The sequence below is a fragment of the Phoenix dactylifera genome, chromosome 4 (genome assembly GCF_051530095.1).
Source record: "Phoenix dactylifera cultivar Ajwa chromosome 4, Ajwa_hap1_PhDact_Kaust_v1.1, whole genome shotgun sequence".
Lineage (NCBI taxonomy): Eukaryota > Viridiplantae > Streptophyta > Magnoliopsida > Arecales > Arecaceae > Phoenix > Phoenix dactylifera.
Genome location: NC_143193.1, coordinates 44,782,501 through 44,798,538, shown reverse-complemented (window position 1 = coordinate 44,798,538; position 16,038 = coordinate 44,782,501). Strand labels below are relative to the sequence as shown.

The 16,038-nt window shown below is 40.3% G+C and overlaps 1 pseudogene across 1 annotated transcript; it reads right to left on the bottom strand.

Annotated features, from left to right (window-relative positions):
* Positions 1–5,311: 5,311 nt before the first annotated feature.
* LOC120108559 (plant UBX domain-containing protein 1-like) lies at positions 5,312–14,904 on the bottom strand (annotated as a pseudogene). The gene is made up of 9 exons (XR_015977237.2): positions 14,675–14,904; positions 13,826–13,928; positions 13,496–13,564; positions 13,159–13,232; positions 10,692–10,821; positions 9,170–9,273; positions 7,614–7,831; positions 5,783–5,848; positions 5,312–5,696 (listed from the first exon to the last, which is right to left on the bottom strand). The product of XR_015977237.2 is annotated as a plant UBX domain-containing protein 1-like (transcript).
* Positions 14,905–16,038: the final 1,134 nt, after the last annotated feature.

Here is a 16,038-nt window from a genome sequence, read left to right as displayed (position 1 = left end):
TTGAAGAACTCTTGCCAGAAGGCGCTCACAAACACAGGGTCTCGGTCACTCACGATGGACCGCGGCATCCCATGTAAACGGCCGATTTGATTCAAAAAAACTCGGCCCCTTAGTAGTATATGGATGGGAGAGAGACAAGAAATGAGCGTATTTGGTTAGCCGATCAACGACGACTAGGATCATGACCTTGCCCCTAGACCGCGGTAACCCTTTAATGAAGTCCAAGGAGACGTCTTTCCAGACTTGCATCGGTGTTGCTAGAGGTTACAGTAACCCAGCTAGAGCTTGTCCTACATACTTATGCTACTGGCAGACCGCACACTCCGCTACAAACCTTTCTTCATTGATTCCCAGTGGAAGGCTTGAGAAATTCGTTTATAGGTTCTCAACACCCTTGAATGACCGCCGATCTTGGTGTTATGGAAATCCTCTATTAATTTGGAACACATGGATGACCTTGGTGGAATCAGAACCTTGTCCTTATAATATAGAATTCCTCCCTTAAGTCGGCAATCTTTCATGTGGTCTGGCGCGGCGTCAAGCTGCCTGAGTTTGCTTCGCAAATAAGAGTCTTCTCGGTTGGCAGCCCGTATCTCCTCCCATATGTCAAAGAGCAGCCGACTAATGGCATTAAGGAGGGCTGCTTTGGGTTGGCGAGACAAAGCGTCTGCAGCTGTGTTTTCCTTTCCAGGCTTATAAATGATCTCATACTCCACATACGCACTGCTTCCATGATCACCAGCATCTCCTTGGCATAAGTGGACCATCCTTTCCTTGTTAGGCCCAGGGCCTTGCTCATGTAGACAATCGGTCTCCCATCCTATATTAACACCGCTCCGATGCCCTTGTCGGAGGCATCTGCTTCAATGACAAACATTCCCAAAAAATTTGGCATCATGATCACCGGATTGAACGTCATGGCTTGCTTTAGATGATGGAAGGCCTGTTCAGCCTGGGAGTTCTACTAAAACTGCCTTTTCCTCAACAGAGCTGTCAATGGTGCAGCAATGATCTCGTAGTCCTTAACGAACTTCCAGTAATCCCCGGTCAGCCCAAGAAATCCTTGTAGTTCTGTCATTGAAGTTGGTTGTGGCCATTCCAGTATAGCTCGAATCTTCATGGCATCCTCCTGTACTTCCTTGGCCGAAACCATGTGGCCGAGGTACTCGACTTGCTGTTGCCCAAAAGAACATTTGGAGGGCTTGAGGTAAAACTGGTGTTCAGTGAGAATCTTGAGGGTTTCATTCATATGAACTAAATGCAATTCCCAAGTTGCACTGTAGACCAAAATGTCATCGAAGAAAACCAAAACAAACTTACGCAGGAACCTCTAAAAAATTGAGTTTATTGCTGCTTGGAATGTGGATGGGGCATTACCAGGTACTCAAAATGTCCATTATGGGTGCGAAAGGTTGTCTTCGGAACATCATTAGGTTAAACACGGATCTGGTGATAACCCAATCTGAGATCGAGTTTGGAGAAGTACCGTGCTCCATGAAGTTCATCGAGCATGTCGTCAATGGTTGGGATGTGGAACCTGTCTTTGATAGTGGCCACGTTGAGTGCTTGGTAGTCTGTACAGAACCTCCAGGTTCCGTCTTTCTTCTTCACTAGGAGCACCAGGGAAGAGAATGGACTCTGGCTCTCCCAGATGATCCCAGCTTCTAGCATGTCAGTCACTTGTCTTTTTATCTCGTTCTTCTGATAATAGGCGTACCGGTAAGGTCGCACATTGATTGTTGAGGTTCCTTCTCGTAAGGAAATTCGGTGGACGAATTCTCGCTCCGATGGCAACCTTCGAGGCTCTTCAAAGAGTGCCGAATACCGTCTCAACAACTGTCGGAGGTCCGTTGGCTATTCGTCCTCAATTGCGGGTTGGTGGTTGCCCCCTTCTTTGACAAAGACGACGAACAATTGGGTCTTTTTTGTTACTTCTCGCTACATCCCTTGCTGATCTAGAGCTTGGGCAAGTCTAGGGGGATGTCCAGATAGTTCACACTCCCGGTCGTCCCACCGAAATTTCATTGTCAGATGCTTCCAATCACAGAGCACCGGGCCGAGCAAGGCGAGCCATTGTATACCTAGAACGGCATCTAGCCCTACTATCGGCAGTGTATAAAAAGTCACCAAGAACCTCCTGCCTTGCAGCTCCATCTCCACCGACTGAAACTTCGCTTGGCTTTGGAGAGTTTCCCCATTCGCGACTCGGACCCTAAACTTCTCGATAACGTCCATCAGAAGTTGGAGCACTTGGGCGACACGATCACTTATGAAGTTGTGGGTCAACCCGCTATCGATGAGGATGGCTAGCGGATGTCCTCGGATATGAGCAGTTACCCACATCGTCTTCTGCCCGCTCCACCCCATTAGCGCCTGCAGAGATATCACTGGTTGCGCATCCTCTTTTACTTGGTCTTGGCCGTATGGGTCTATGTCACCCTTGCTTGGTCCTCCCGACTCCTCCTCGTGGTCAGCTTCAATCAGATAGGCCTGGAGAGTCTTGCACCGATGCCCAGGAGAAAACTTCTCGTTGCATTTGAAGCAAAGCCTTCATTCCCGTCATTCTGCATTTCCTCCCATAAGATGCACCAGATTGGAGCTGGAGCGAAGAGTCGTGGTGCAGGGACAGACGAGTTCGGAAGTCGTGGGACTCTGACTGTTCGTGGTGCAAGGCTACGAGCTGCTTTCCGCTTTTGTTCCAACCTCTCCTCCCGCATTCGAGCAATCGTAATTGCTTCTCGCAGAGAACTGGGTCATCTCATGCGTACCTTCTTTGCGATCTCTTCCTTGAGCCCTTCAATGAAGGTGCCAATGAGCGCATCCGGCGGCCACCCTCTGTCACGGTTAGCCAGCTTCTCGAACTCCTGCAAGTATTCCCTCACTGTTCCATGTTGCTGGACGCGTGAGAGCTTCTCGTTAAAATTTACATACTCGTTGGGTCCAAATCGAGCTAATAATTCACACTCGAACACCCCCTAGGTGACTACGGCTCCTTCGTCTTGGTACGTGCGACGCAGCCACTGCCTCCAGTGATTGGCTTCCTCATCCAGGTAGAACGAAGTCGTGGTCACTCGCCTCTTGGCTGGGACGCCCTGGCCGTCGAAGTATTGTTCAGCTCGATCGAGCCAGACAATGGGGTCGTCCCCAATGAACCATGAAAAGTCCATTCGCGGATGGCGTTAGAGCCCTATGAGTTCCTCCCTTCGATCGAAGCCTCTGTCTTGTGGTGACGGTGGAAGCGTTGTGGCCTGCTCGAGCGGTGTTGGTGGCGGAACCAAGAACTGAAGGTGGTGGATGGCCTCCAAGACTTCCGTGAAACGCCCCTCCACATGTGCCTCCAAGCCGCGCAGCTCCTCCTGCATCGAGCTCACGTGCTCGATTCTTTTCTTATTCGACATACTCCCGGCACTGATACTAGTTGATAGGTCCCAGTCAAAGGAAGGAGCTAGTCGAGAGAGAGAGAGAGAGAGATGGTTTATTTACTCCTCTCTTTGAGTGAGAGAAAAAACCCATGCAAGCAAAGCTCAACTTTTTTCTTGGGGTGAGAGCAATCTGGTTACAACAAAAAAAGAAAGCAATACTCATAACTAAACTATCTCCTCCTCCTTCCCAGCTCTTAATCCCCTCCCCATGACGTGATACCCGAGCCTTCACTCATCAGCACTGTTCCCCACGTCCTCGCTCCGGAGCATCGCTACTACCTTTCTTTCCACATCCACGTGGAAGCCAAGCCATCGTGCGTCATTACCGTTTCCCACGTCCTCGCTTCGGAGCGCCTCTACCGCCTTTCTTCCCACGTTCTCATGGGAGTCGGGCCATCGGGGGTCAACACCGCGCCCAACGTCCGCGCTTCGAAGAGCTTGCATGGTGGTTCTTCCTCCTCCGTCTTCACGACGTGGCTATCAGCAGAGCCACGTGCATGGCCCCTCGTCGAGAGCCCTCCTACTTCTTGCTTCATCGTGGTAGACTCTTCCGTTTTCTCCTGCGAACCAGGCGCGAAGCTGTGAAGGCCTTGGCTGTCGAGGTGGCTATCAAGGTTGTGGCTGATGGTGACCAGGTAACGTGGGTTCAGCCTACGGACTCGTTAAGGCCTGGCAGGTTTGGAAAGCTCATCGCCCCCATCATTCACCGAACACCAATAGCACCTCTTAACGTTGAGGGCATATTTGGTTAGGAGAAGTTGGGCTCTGAAATAAGAATGGAAATAAGTAACTTCCATTTCAGCCATTTAGTTTGGAGAAGCCCCATTTCCATTCAAAGGTATAGAAATGTCCCAATTTTCCAAAACTTAACCCCAACTCTCTCCTAACATTCTAATTCCAAATACAAACCAAATGTGTTGAAAAATATGACTACTCCGATTTCTATTCGAATTCATTCTGCTTCTGAGCCAAACACATCCTGAGTCCACTTACCTCAACAAGGACTCTGCAGTAGGGCCGCCTCAAGGCTACTAACATAACACAAACCATAATTTATATCCAATCCAGTTACTAGTGCAATCAAGGCTGCCAGTACACCTGGACCTAAAACTAGAGCACGTTGTGGATAGTTGGCCATGCTGAGAATATTCAAGCTAGCCCCCAAAAACAGAATACGAGGCATGTTGGCTCAGCTCAGGCCGAATCACATCTTTGCAAGCTCATAAGTATTCAAGAAATGAAGCAGAGACCAATTGGAAATGATTTTGTCCCTGTCCATTTTAGTTTAATTTGAATAGTTCATTTCTGTCAGTCAAAGTAAATCAAATATGAATGTGAATGCCCACCTGCAACATTAATGTTTCATGTTGCATGCATCTGCCATTCTAATTTGAGTAATGCATCTGCCATGCAAGAAGTTCCTCCTGCCAGCGTGCAGGGGCAGATTGATGCAACCTAGTAGAATTGATGTAAAACAAAGATTAGTTCAATCGCAACACGCCAGCATCACATAGACCCGACAAGCTTGCTGGGTGACTAACCATCAGGAATCATTTAAAGGTAACTAAACATCAAACTGCAGAAAATGTTCAATAGATTCAAGTTATGAACTGCTTATAACAAGGTAAAAGAATTGCGAACAACGAGACAATAAAGAGATTGGTCTTCAATGAGTGCATTCAGCTTGCTTTTAAGGAGAGTTCATATCAAACAAGGGGCCATGAAAAAACAGCCGAACGTAAGGTTTAAAAACAAATCAAGAAAAGGAAAAAAAAAAAACAACGGTACAAGGAGATAGCATAAACAATGAAAATCCTTAAAAATCATCCTTTTCAAATGCTGAGATCCAATATGTGCACATAATCCACACTTATTCTCATTCTCTGACAGGATTTCAAATATTTTTGCTTTATTTTCAACATTTGAACATTTTTTAGCACAATAACTAGTGAAACATGTTAAAAGATTCAGTATCCTTGAGAATCTAGCTTGCATAATATCGGCATAGGAACAAAATGACAAGGAGAAGCATTTTCCACTAGGAACAGATTAAGTCCTAAGACATCTTCTTGTAAAATTACAGTTCATCCATACAACATTAAATGAGTCATGTTGTAACATTATTCTGAAGCAAGCACCCTGCAAAAGTTCCTCCTGAACTTGTTTAAGTGCAGCACCACCCATGACGGTGAATTTAGATGGAAACTCCGTAATATACCTTGATTTTTATCATCTCTTAATATACATTGCCCTGAAGTACCAATTCTTTGTTACCTATAGAACAAGACAAAATCATTATATTATTTTCTGTGTCATATGATTTTCTTCATGCAAGGAATGCAAAGTTTAACTAACCATACCTTTTGGAACCAACTCTACATCAGTCACAGTTAAATCAATTCCTCATCACATCCAGGATCACCTCACTGCACAAACACACCCCCAAAAAGTAGCAAAGAAATGGTTACAATGACATCATTGTGAAGCACGCACAATGTGAAAATTTCAACTAAGGATTGTTTACAATATAGCTCATTGACACACCTAATTAAATTACACATTCCATCCATACAACATTAAACAAAACAAAGATATAATGCTGGAGTGAAGCACATCCCATGAAAAATTCTTTGTGAGCTTGCTTACAGTGTAGCACCATGGAAACTAGTACTGTAAATCTTTTTCACAAACTTCCATCTACTCACTCTGCAACAACCCGACTGCCCGCCCCCAGCCCCAGCCCCCATGGAAAAAAAGGAAAGTCTCCATAAAAATCTTTGCATCCATAGTGCTTTAATTATAGCATTAAAGTCCTGCTTTCCTACAATGTAATAGTTTCTGACCTTGTTTTCTTTAAAGGTTCACTCTCATCCAACATCCACATCTCCACTAAACAGGCTTGTATAAATGCTTAGCTCCCAACTATTTTGACCACACATTTCCAATCTCATTGTCACCCATAACTTTAAAAAACAATAAGCTTTATCCCATTTATTAATGGTACACCATTCATACAAATTCTAGCACATCTTCACGACTTTCAATTTTCCTCACTCCTTTCTTCTCACTTTCAGGAATCTATACACCCGTCAGTTTATCACTATTGCACTCCTCATCAGGACTTCATTATACTTCACCATAGCAACAAATTAGTTCTACACCACTTCATTCTCTAGAAGTCTAGAATGTTGTCTCAATGATATCCTTAATCACAAGGGCTAGGAAGCATCCCTAGATGATTGATATGGGACTCTACAGGGGATATGATTTCAATTTATGGGTGGATCCCATCAAACTACCCTGACAAGATAAGGCTCCAAAACACCCAATAGTCCATTGGTGAATACCCCCTAGAATTAGCAAAGGGGAAAAAAAGAAGCAGAATATTATTAAATTTTATTAATTGATCAGTCAAACATATTTTACTTGAATGTGGGCATAACCCAATACACAACAACATTTAATGTAGTAGATCTGAAGTATGTGTGGAAAAAAACAAGGGCTGAAATCCAACCCTTATCCGGAAACACCACAAATAATATCACCAGTGCAATCTCACCACAATTACTGAAACTCGTTCCCTCATTAACACTCTTAATGTTATTGCTATTATATGACTATTATATGTTTTTTCCTTTTCTATTTAAAACATTGGCAGATTCTTTTTCTTCTCTATGCATCTTTTTATTCATCGCATTTCTTAAAAAAAAAAAAAAGGCACCCTAGTGCACAAGGCTCCTAATATTGCAGGATATGGGTGTGCAGAGAGGCTGTTTCCATTTTTCGAACCCATAAACCCAGATTAGATTGGAGCAACCTTAACATTGCTCTAAGGCCCAACCCCAATATCATTCCTAAATAATGTAATTTAAGATCCATGCCACCAGGCTCCATATTTTCTCCGTCTAATCAAACTAGACCAAGCAGTGGAGATGCCACTATCCAGTAGATCACAAATTGAATTCCATATAATTGGAGCAGTCTTGTGCATCGTCTTTGTATGAATTGCTACAAAATAATCACATTTTCATGAAGTCTTCATCTTTAATAAAATTTAAAGTATGCTCTTAATGGACTTTAGCAACCAGCATCTTTTTTTCCTGAGAGAAACGAATCCATAGGTTCCCCTACAATACGGCAAATCTCATTTCATTAAAATAATGAATGAAAAAGGTGAGATCAGATACTTACCCTTTCAATCTTTCACAATTTAAGCCACTTTGGTTTAGCCGGCTTCTTCTCAGGTGGCTTAGGATCAGGTACAGCAGTGGACGTCCCCACTGCTGGAGGTTCTGGTTCAGAAGTGACAGGATCCACCTTTTCAGAAGTAAAATCCAATCCATTCAAAGACAAGATATCATCACGAAGGTAAGGCCCTGTCTTTGCAACTGCACTATCAGACTCTTTATCTGCCACAACAACACATAGCAAATTATTTGATGAACATTTGATGACTATGCATAAGATTCATGGGAAGTACTATATGAAATAAATTATAAAAAGGCAGCAAGATCCTGTCTTAACTTCATAATTACCATTAAAACTGGTATTACTTAAAAATGTGAATATCTAGTTAAAAGAAATGCTCTACGAAGTGTAATAATAGGTCAAATTTATTGATCTTTTTATCTTAGTTGGAGGTAACAAAATTAAGAGTAACAGCAACAACATGAAGCTTTTTATAATTATAATCAGATAAGCTAGTAGAACAAGAAGCATGGTGCCAAGTCAACAACCCAAAACATCATCTAGTTTGGACTTTTTATAGTTAAATGTTAAATAGCCTATTTCGGACAAAGAAGCTAAATATATCTTACATGGGTAACTGTGATCAAACTGGTAATTACAATCACCTACAAATTTGTACGATTATCAGATTTTAAGGAATTAACGAATGCTATCATCATCTGGTTTGGACTTTCTATAGTTAAATGTTAAGCCTAAGACAAAGAAACTAAACATATATTACATGGGTAAGTGTGATCATATGGGTAATTAAAATCACCTACAAAATTTGCATGATTATCAGATTTTGATGCTATCTTAGGAATTCGGGAATAAGGGTAAGCCTTGGTGTAATGGTAAGGTTGCTCCATTGTAACCTGGAAGTCCCGAGTTTGAAACACAGAAATAGCCTCTCTATATGCAGGGGTAAGGCTGCATAAATTTGACCCTCTCCAGACCCCACAATGGCCAGAGCCTTGTGCACTAGGCCGCCCTTTTATCTTGGAATTTCAGAATAAAGTGACAAACATAGAGGTAGGTAATGCAAATAGCTACTAGAGTTAAATGCTTGAAACAATAAGAGTTTCCGATTATTGAAAGAGAGAAAGCAAGTTTATTCTTTACAAGGATATACTTATAGAAGATTTGACTAACTTGAACCTATATTTTTTGACTATAAAACAAGACATTGAATATAACATATGAAGAAAAGGAGCTTATTTGCACACACAAACCACATACTATTCTAATATGACCAAAGTTCCTTGAATAATACACTACACATTATCACAAGTACATCATAGTGCAAGGCTATAAGCCAAGCAGCTTTCCAAACTGTGGCAGGGTTTCAGGGGCTCACAGACCAGTCTGAGGCCACCCAGCTACACCTGCTACACCCAAAGCCTAGTCTCATATATGTAAACAGTAAACCACTTATGCAACAAAGTTTGACAAAATTGGTTGCACTAAAACATAATGGACTGTTGATAATTGATTCACCATTTAAGTAAAAAAGAGTAAACCTTTTGGCAGGTCATAACAAAAGTAAACTATAGCTCCAGGAGCAAAGCCAGCTGAATAGAAATCCTTTGAAGTGTCTTTGATCGCTCCTTTGGAGGAGTGGTATCTGCAGAGAGACAAATACAATGATTTTATGCATGCATAGACATGAATAGTCATTTAATTATCTATGTGAACATGTAAGCATAACCCAACTAGAAGATAAAAATGATCGGATTTCTCTGATTCCAAGTTATTCATGCAGACATCCATTACAATCAATAATTTTTCAAACATAAAATGCATAAATTAAATCATAGTTGAACCACAAATATAACATGACAACTCAGAGACAATCATTTAAAAGTACATCACTATCTATCTTCAATTTTTGATAAAGTTGTTAACAAGGCTAGCAATCTTGGTACCAGACCTTATACCAGTACCAGCTTGGTACAGAATCAGTGCGCTTGGTATGGGGATTGGTTCAACATACCAGTATGGTATGGGCTTGTCTTGGCCGGTTCAAACTATTCATGCATTAGGGATAACCTCCTCTGAGCCCGGCCAACTAACAGTTATAAATCAACAGCCTTTCTAAAATTTTAGTGGCTGTCAAGCAAATTGATTTGAACAATGAGCAGGTAAAAAGTACAGAAAAGGAGAAGATGGAAAAGGATTACAAAGAAAGTATAGCTAATTGTGGAGGGGAAAAAATATTTTTTTGTGAAAACAAAGATCTAAGATGATATGCTAAAAAATGTACATAAGACAATTAGTTCTTTATTTAACATGATAAATGGAAGGAGGATAAGCAGCTACATTAAGAAGTTGGTGGTAGTGGGTATGAAAGTTGATAAAAAGAAAAAGATTTTTCTTTATATTAGTTATTCATGTATCTAGCTCTTCGTAATAGTTGTCAAAGACAAGAACATAGAACCTGAGAATTTACATTTTAGGTGAATGACTAAAAATGTTTCAGAGGAACTAGAAAATGTATCTTACAAAAAGCAAGTGAATGAGTCTGCATGTTTAAAAGGAAAATGAAAAAGATTCAGGTAAACCTACTAGACTAACTTCACATTGATGCTCGTATTGATATTGCTCAACAATCTTTAGTAAGTCATCAACTAATAATCAAAAGTAACAAAAGTTCATGAGGAGGATTCAGTATATTATAAAGAATAACTCGGCATTAATTTTTGAGAAAGAGGCAAAAAAACAGCCATATGGCCCACCATCCAGGCTTCGTTTCAAATTAAGGGTTTTAGTTCCTTTATTTTTTTCAGTGGACAAATATGAAAAAATCTTATTACATGATATACTTGCAAAGTTCAGTATCTATTTCAAGGCTAATAACCTAAAATTTTATAAATACAAATGAATTTCACTTCAATATGAAAGAGTATTAAAATATCATAAAGAAAATTTTAGTGATTATTCACGAATGAGGAAAAAAAATATACTGACATTGAATATGTCCTCATACAATGACAAATTGTTTTACATTTGTTTATCTATGTAACTAAATCAGATAGTGCTTACATAAATAGAATGGGAGGTCTGGTCGAGCAACAACTTTCATGAGAAGATGCATCAAGCTTTCAATTTTCTCCGATGGTTGAAACTTTGCCTCAAGAATGTAATTATCAGGGAAGCGAACCCTAATTACAGCCTACACAAACATAAATAGAAAGAAAATTAATTTGAAAAATCATAAATTACACATTGGCAAACCAAGTCCACCATCTAGAAGGAAATCTGCCAAATGATCCAAATTTGCAAATCTGCCTTGCTATTAGCATATGATCTATTTAGTTAATTAACATGGTCTAAAACATAATTGTTGGTGCAAAATGACTTCTATACAATCCACATCACTAGATAAGTGGGGAAAAAACTATTTAACCAAACTGGTTGCGGTCAGTCCAGCACGAAGAGCTAGCTTTCCAGACTGCTATCCCCTAGATGTTGAACCAACTCGAATCAATTGTAGGCTAGGCTTAGCTGCTCCATCAACAGGTGTGCTCAAATGCAGACCTCATCACTGACCCCACAGTGCCTTGTGGCTAAGATCCATCTCCTGGAGCACCACCACCACCACCACCACCAAGACATCGCCCTCCAAATGATTGCTCTAGCAAGATCTTCACCATTTATGCTGGCAATTTTTCAACCAAGAGCCCATCAGAGAGGTTCTCATCACTAGCACTGAAGAAGTAGAGATTTCGGAAGGGTCCTAGACCTAAGATCTTGCTAGTGAGGTTGTTCAATTGGAGCTCCGACCACTAGAGCAAGGAGCGCTGTCGAGCATGGTGAGCTCAGGTCGAAGAGGAAGTTGTTATAGAGTTCCTTGAGGGCAGAGGCAAAGGGCAAGGATGGGGATCTCATTGGAGGAGGCATCGTGAGAGAGGATAATGATGGAGACATGGGCGAGACCGGTAGGGAATGGTCGGGGGTGCAAGGCCGGCAAGGCAGTTGTTGGTTGAGGGGCTCAACAAAAGAGAGGGCCCGAACTGAGGGAGAAAGGGAGTCGGAGTAGCCAGCCAAGTCAAAATCAAGCTCAATCACACAAAGGAGGCCCCCAATGTTGCAAGTGTCAATTGAAGGCTGCTAATGTTGAAAATGTCACAGTGGAGTCTGCAAGTAAAGCGGGGGCCAAAGGCGGCATCATATTTTCTTATAGCCTATATAGACTTCATAAGTGGGGGAAAAACTCTCTAATTATTGAAGGGTAAAATAGTCAAATAGCCACTTACCATTAAGTTTCGAACCATCATTGCATCGAAGTTAAGTAGAACTGCACACAAGTTAACTAGAAGTGCAGATTTGCATGTTTTTCATCATTTTGTGATATAAATGGAATTTCGAGTTTTCAAGCAACAAACATGCAAATAAGCATTTTTGAGAGGATATATAGAAAAGATACACTTACAAATAGTGGAAAACTTTTCTTGTAAAAAAATTTCTAAAAAGCACAATTTATACGCCTCCATCATTATCAAGTGGAACAAACATATTAGCCCTAGTGATGTCACTTATTTCAATAATCCCCATCTCATAAAATTAATCTACAGAGAGTTGTTTGTTACTGCCATCTAGAAATAGCAAAACTCGATTCTGATGCATTTTTATATGAATTGCAACAAATTTCAAGTTCACATGAGGCATACGAAGGCTGTATGCAAACCTAGTAATTGATTTAGATAGCTTTGCTCCATGCTTCAAAATCATTCAGAAGTCCCGAAGGCCTGTAGAGTGGGGGTGATTGTTGCGGTATCTATTGATGCTAAAGACATTGATCTTCCATTCAAAACACTTCCTCTTTAATTGTTCTCCATCTCAAATTATGTTTCTGACAATCTACAATGAGTATGAAGATAGAAAATAAGTAGCTTCATAAATATAAGACATATTCAAGACTTTTGATTCAAATGAATCTTCCTCAGAGTTCACAACTGTTTTGTGATCGTATTCTTAAAATTCATTCTCCTTTTGTTGTTATGTTCTATTAAATCAGTCATCTGTTTCACTTCTCCAATAAGTAGGATTGAGCAACTTCACTAAAAATATTCACCTGGCATTGGCTCCAAAGGTCCCTTTGTTCATTTTCATCCTCATACCGAGCAATTAAAGTTGTTATATAAACTTGATATTCCATATCGAATACTTCAGTCCACCACCACTTTTCTTAACAAGACTCATTATTCAAGGGCTAAACATCTGAAATCATCTTGAATACAAAGTCTCGATTTCCAGTGCATGATTATGTTGACGAGGATGCCATTTATAAAGCTAGCCCTTTTTATTAATAAGGGTGTATTTATGTTTTAAAAGATACAAAATCCTGGGAAACAAAAGGCACATGCAGAAATGAGCTGGAGAAGCAATATAAATTTCAGGAAAATATGACAAAAGTTAGGCAGTATAAGCTAGTGTTAATTGACAAAGAAAGAAAGAAGAAACATAATTGGGATACTCATCTTTTACAAGTCCTTGTATGGACAAGTACCTTAGTGATCCTTGCCCTGCGGGCTGCTGCCTCTGCTTCCCGCATTTTACGGGTCTTTAGAATTTGGGATTGGGCTGTTCAAAGTTTTTTTTACCATGAACACCATATATTGAAGATGGTAGAACTAAATGAGCAAAAACAAAATTGATTTCCAATATGCAAGCAGTACAGAGATAGTGCTAAAGAGTCCTAAGAAAAATTTATGGATTGTAGCATCATGTTCTAATCCATAAAGACAAGCCAAATTCAGTATATTATGAAAACTTCAAAACTACTGCTTAGAGTAGAAATCTAGCGCCAAATTACAGCCAAAGTAACCTTTCAGTGTCAACATTACCTCGTATTCTGTCTGACATGATTCGATAATAATCTTCAGGAGTAAGATCATAGAAATGGTCCGGTTCCTCTGCACAGACAATCAACAGTTAATATCATGCACACAATGTAAAGGTGCAATTCTTAAAATTGTTAATAATATGATATCCCTTATAATAAAATGAAAAACAGTCGAAAACATATTCCCACAGACATGATGCAAAAACAATTCACCGGCTCCAAAATGCACAAGATAGTTTTGATTCTTTCAAATCAGATATGACTCTATCTGGGGAAAAACTGGAACAAACACTATACAAGGTTTGAATATGATACTAAAAAAGGTAGATACCACTTGAAGAAGCAGATATTTCTTTCGATGCTGCAGAATTTGCTGAGTTTGTGAATATGCGTATCTCATGACCAAGTTCTTCTGCCACAGCCAAAAGTTTGGCCTGAAAGGAATCCAATAGGAGGTTACAATCATTAGATATTCTCAAAGAATCAAGGAACCATGAGTAATTACACCAATGCACAGACATCACAATAAACATTCAAAATATAAATGCAAATCTGACAGAGGTTTACCAATGAAAGTTAAAAGTGACATAAGATGCCCTGTTTGCATTTGAGAATTATCAAATTAACACTCCTAAGAGCAACACACGGTTTAAAACTTCTGAGTCACGTGGAGGCTCAAATGTATATGGAAGTAAAAAAAATGATTTTATTGACTGGGCAAGAAAAACTGGACGGGGCCAAACATGCCACCAAGAAAATGAACAGAGATCCTTGCTTGCATCCACCAAGATATCATCAAGTTCTCTATGCAGGGGTTATTTGTTATCATAAACTAGCAGCAGCAGCAGACTATGGGCTCAATTTGATTGCTCAGCCCACCTTCCTTCTAACATGAATATCTCAGCCAGAAACTAAGTTAAAATCAAATAATGTCTATCCAGAAAGTAAGCAAAAATACCCTAAAGATTCCCATCAATCTGTCGATTCTTCTAGATTTTAGCAGCAGCACAACCGTAGCTCGTTTCTCTACCCTATAACTCATAAATACAAGTGAAGAACGCGTGATTTCAAAGCCAAACTCAGAAAAACGTCGAAGTAGAATCTAGAAAACAAATAGATCGATCTCAAGGTTCAAGAAAGAACGATTGATTCGAGAGAGATGAAGAAGGGGAGAGAAGACCTTGGCTTGCTCTGCCTCCATGGATCGATCTCAGGAGATTCTTCTCGGTTAAAGGGGATCGAAGGTCCGGGGGTTCCCTGGTTTAAAAGAAGTAGAATGGTTTCTTGGCATAATCCGCGACGGCACGAGACTTAAAGTAATGATAAAAACCAGGGGAGCCCTCATAGTTTCAGGGATGCTTTCCAACAAAGTTACGGGTCACGGGCCAGGCTGAGGTCGGCATCCATACTCAAGTTATAGGGATGATAGATCCAAACCCGGATCTAAACCAAATTAAAATTCTATTCCCATTTTTAACACTTAAATATATATATATATATTTTGTAAATATGATTTGTTACATATTTTATTTTTTTGAAAACCATTATTTGTATACATGCATCCTTCAAATCTCTCTTGTTTTGCATGAACACCCTTGTTTTGGTCAATGCTTAAAGCCATCTTTATGACCATCACATGCCCATGGCCGCCATGTTACTGAATATTGATGCCATCGACTCAACAATCCGGTCTTCATACGCTTCTGATGAAGATGTGTTGATGGGTGCCAATAGTGCTTAACATTTTTCCATAGTGAGGAAGAAAAAGGAAAGAATGGATTTTGGAGAAGAGAAAAGAAAAGAGAAGAGATGTTGGAAGAAAGAGGAAGAACTAGGGCTTGGATAACTACTGCTAGTCCAGCTAACAAGCACCGAGCAATGCCATCCATTTGGTACCAAATTGGCATGAAAATAGGCCCAAATGATGAGCTCAAAACCATTTTCTCAATTTTTTTCCTTTTTTCGTTGTCTTAAAAAATATAACTCTAGTATAATCTCATTAAGCTTGGTAACTAAGATTCAACAAGGCCTAAGATGTTGTTATTTACTAAATTTGATCCTAAAAGGCTCAATTCCAAGGTTGGAAATGGGGAAGCAATGGAGAGGAACGATAAAGGTGGCTCGACTATAGCTTAAAGCTCCAAGGTGTCCTCAGAGGTATGATGACATCTTCGAGATCAATGATGAATTAATTACACGAGAAACTTGATGTGCGTAAGCCACTTTCAAACTAGAGCCCTATACTGAAGGATAGGGAAGGTGTGTGTGTGTGTGTGTGTGTGTGAGAGAGAGAGAGAGAGAGAGAGGTATATTATTCTCTATGATCATTAGACTCTCAAACCTTATAATGGCTCATAGTCCGATCACAATAAGGATTGCCAAATAGATTGCTAACTTTAAGTCTATCTTCCTTCGGGGGTGTATGGAGCCAAGCGACCTACTTGGACAACAATAAAGAAGGATTAATTTATATCGTTTGTTGATTAGGTTTAACAAGATAAGATCTAAAACATGTTTTTTGCTAATTTGCTCTTACTTTGCACT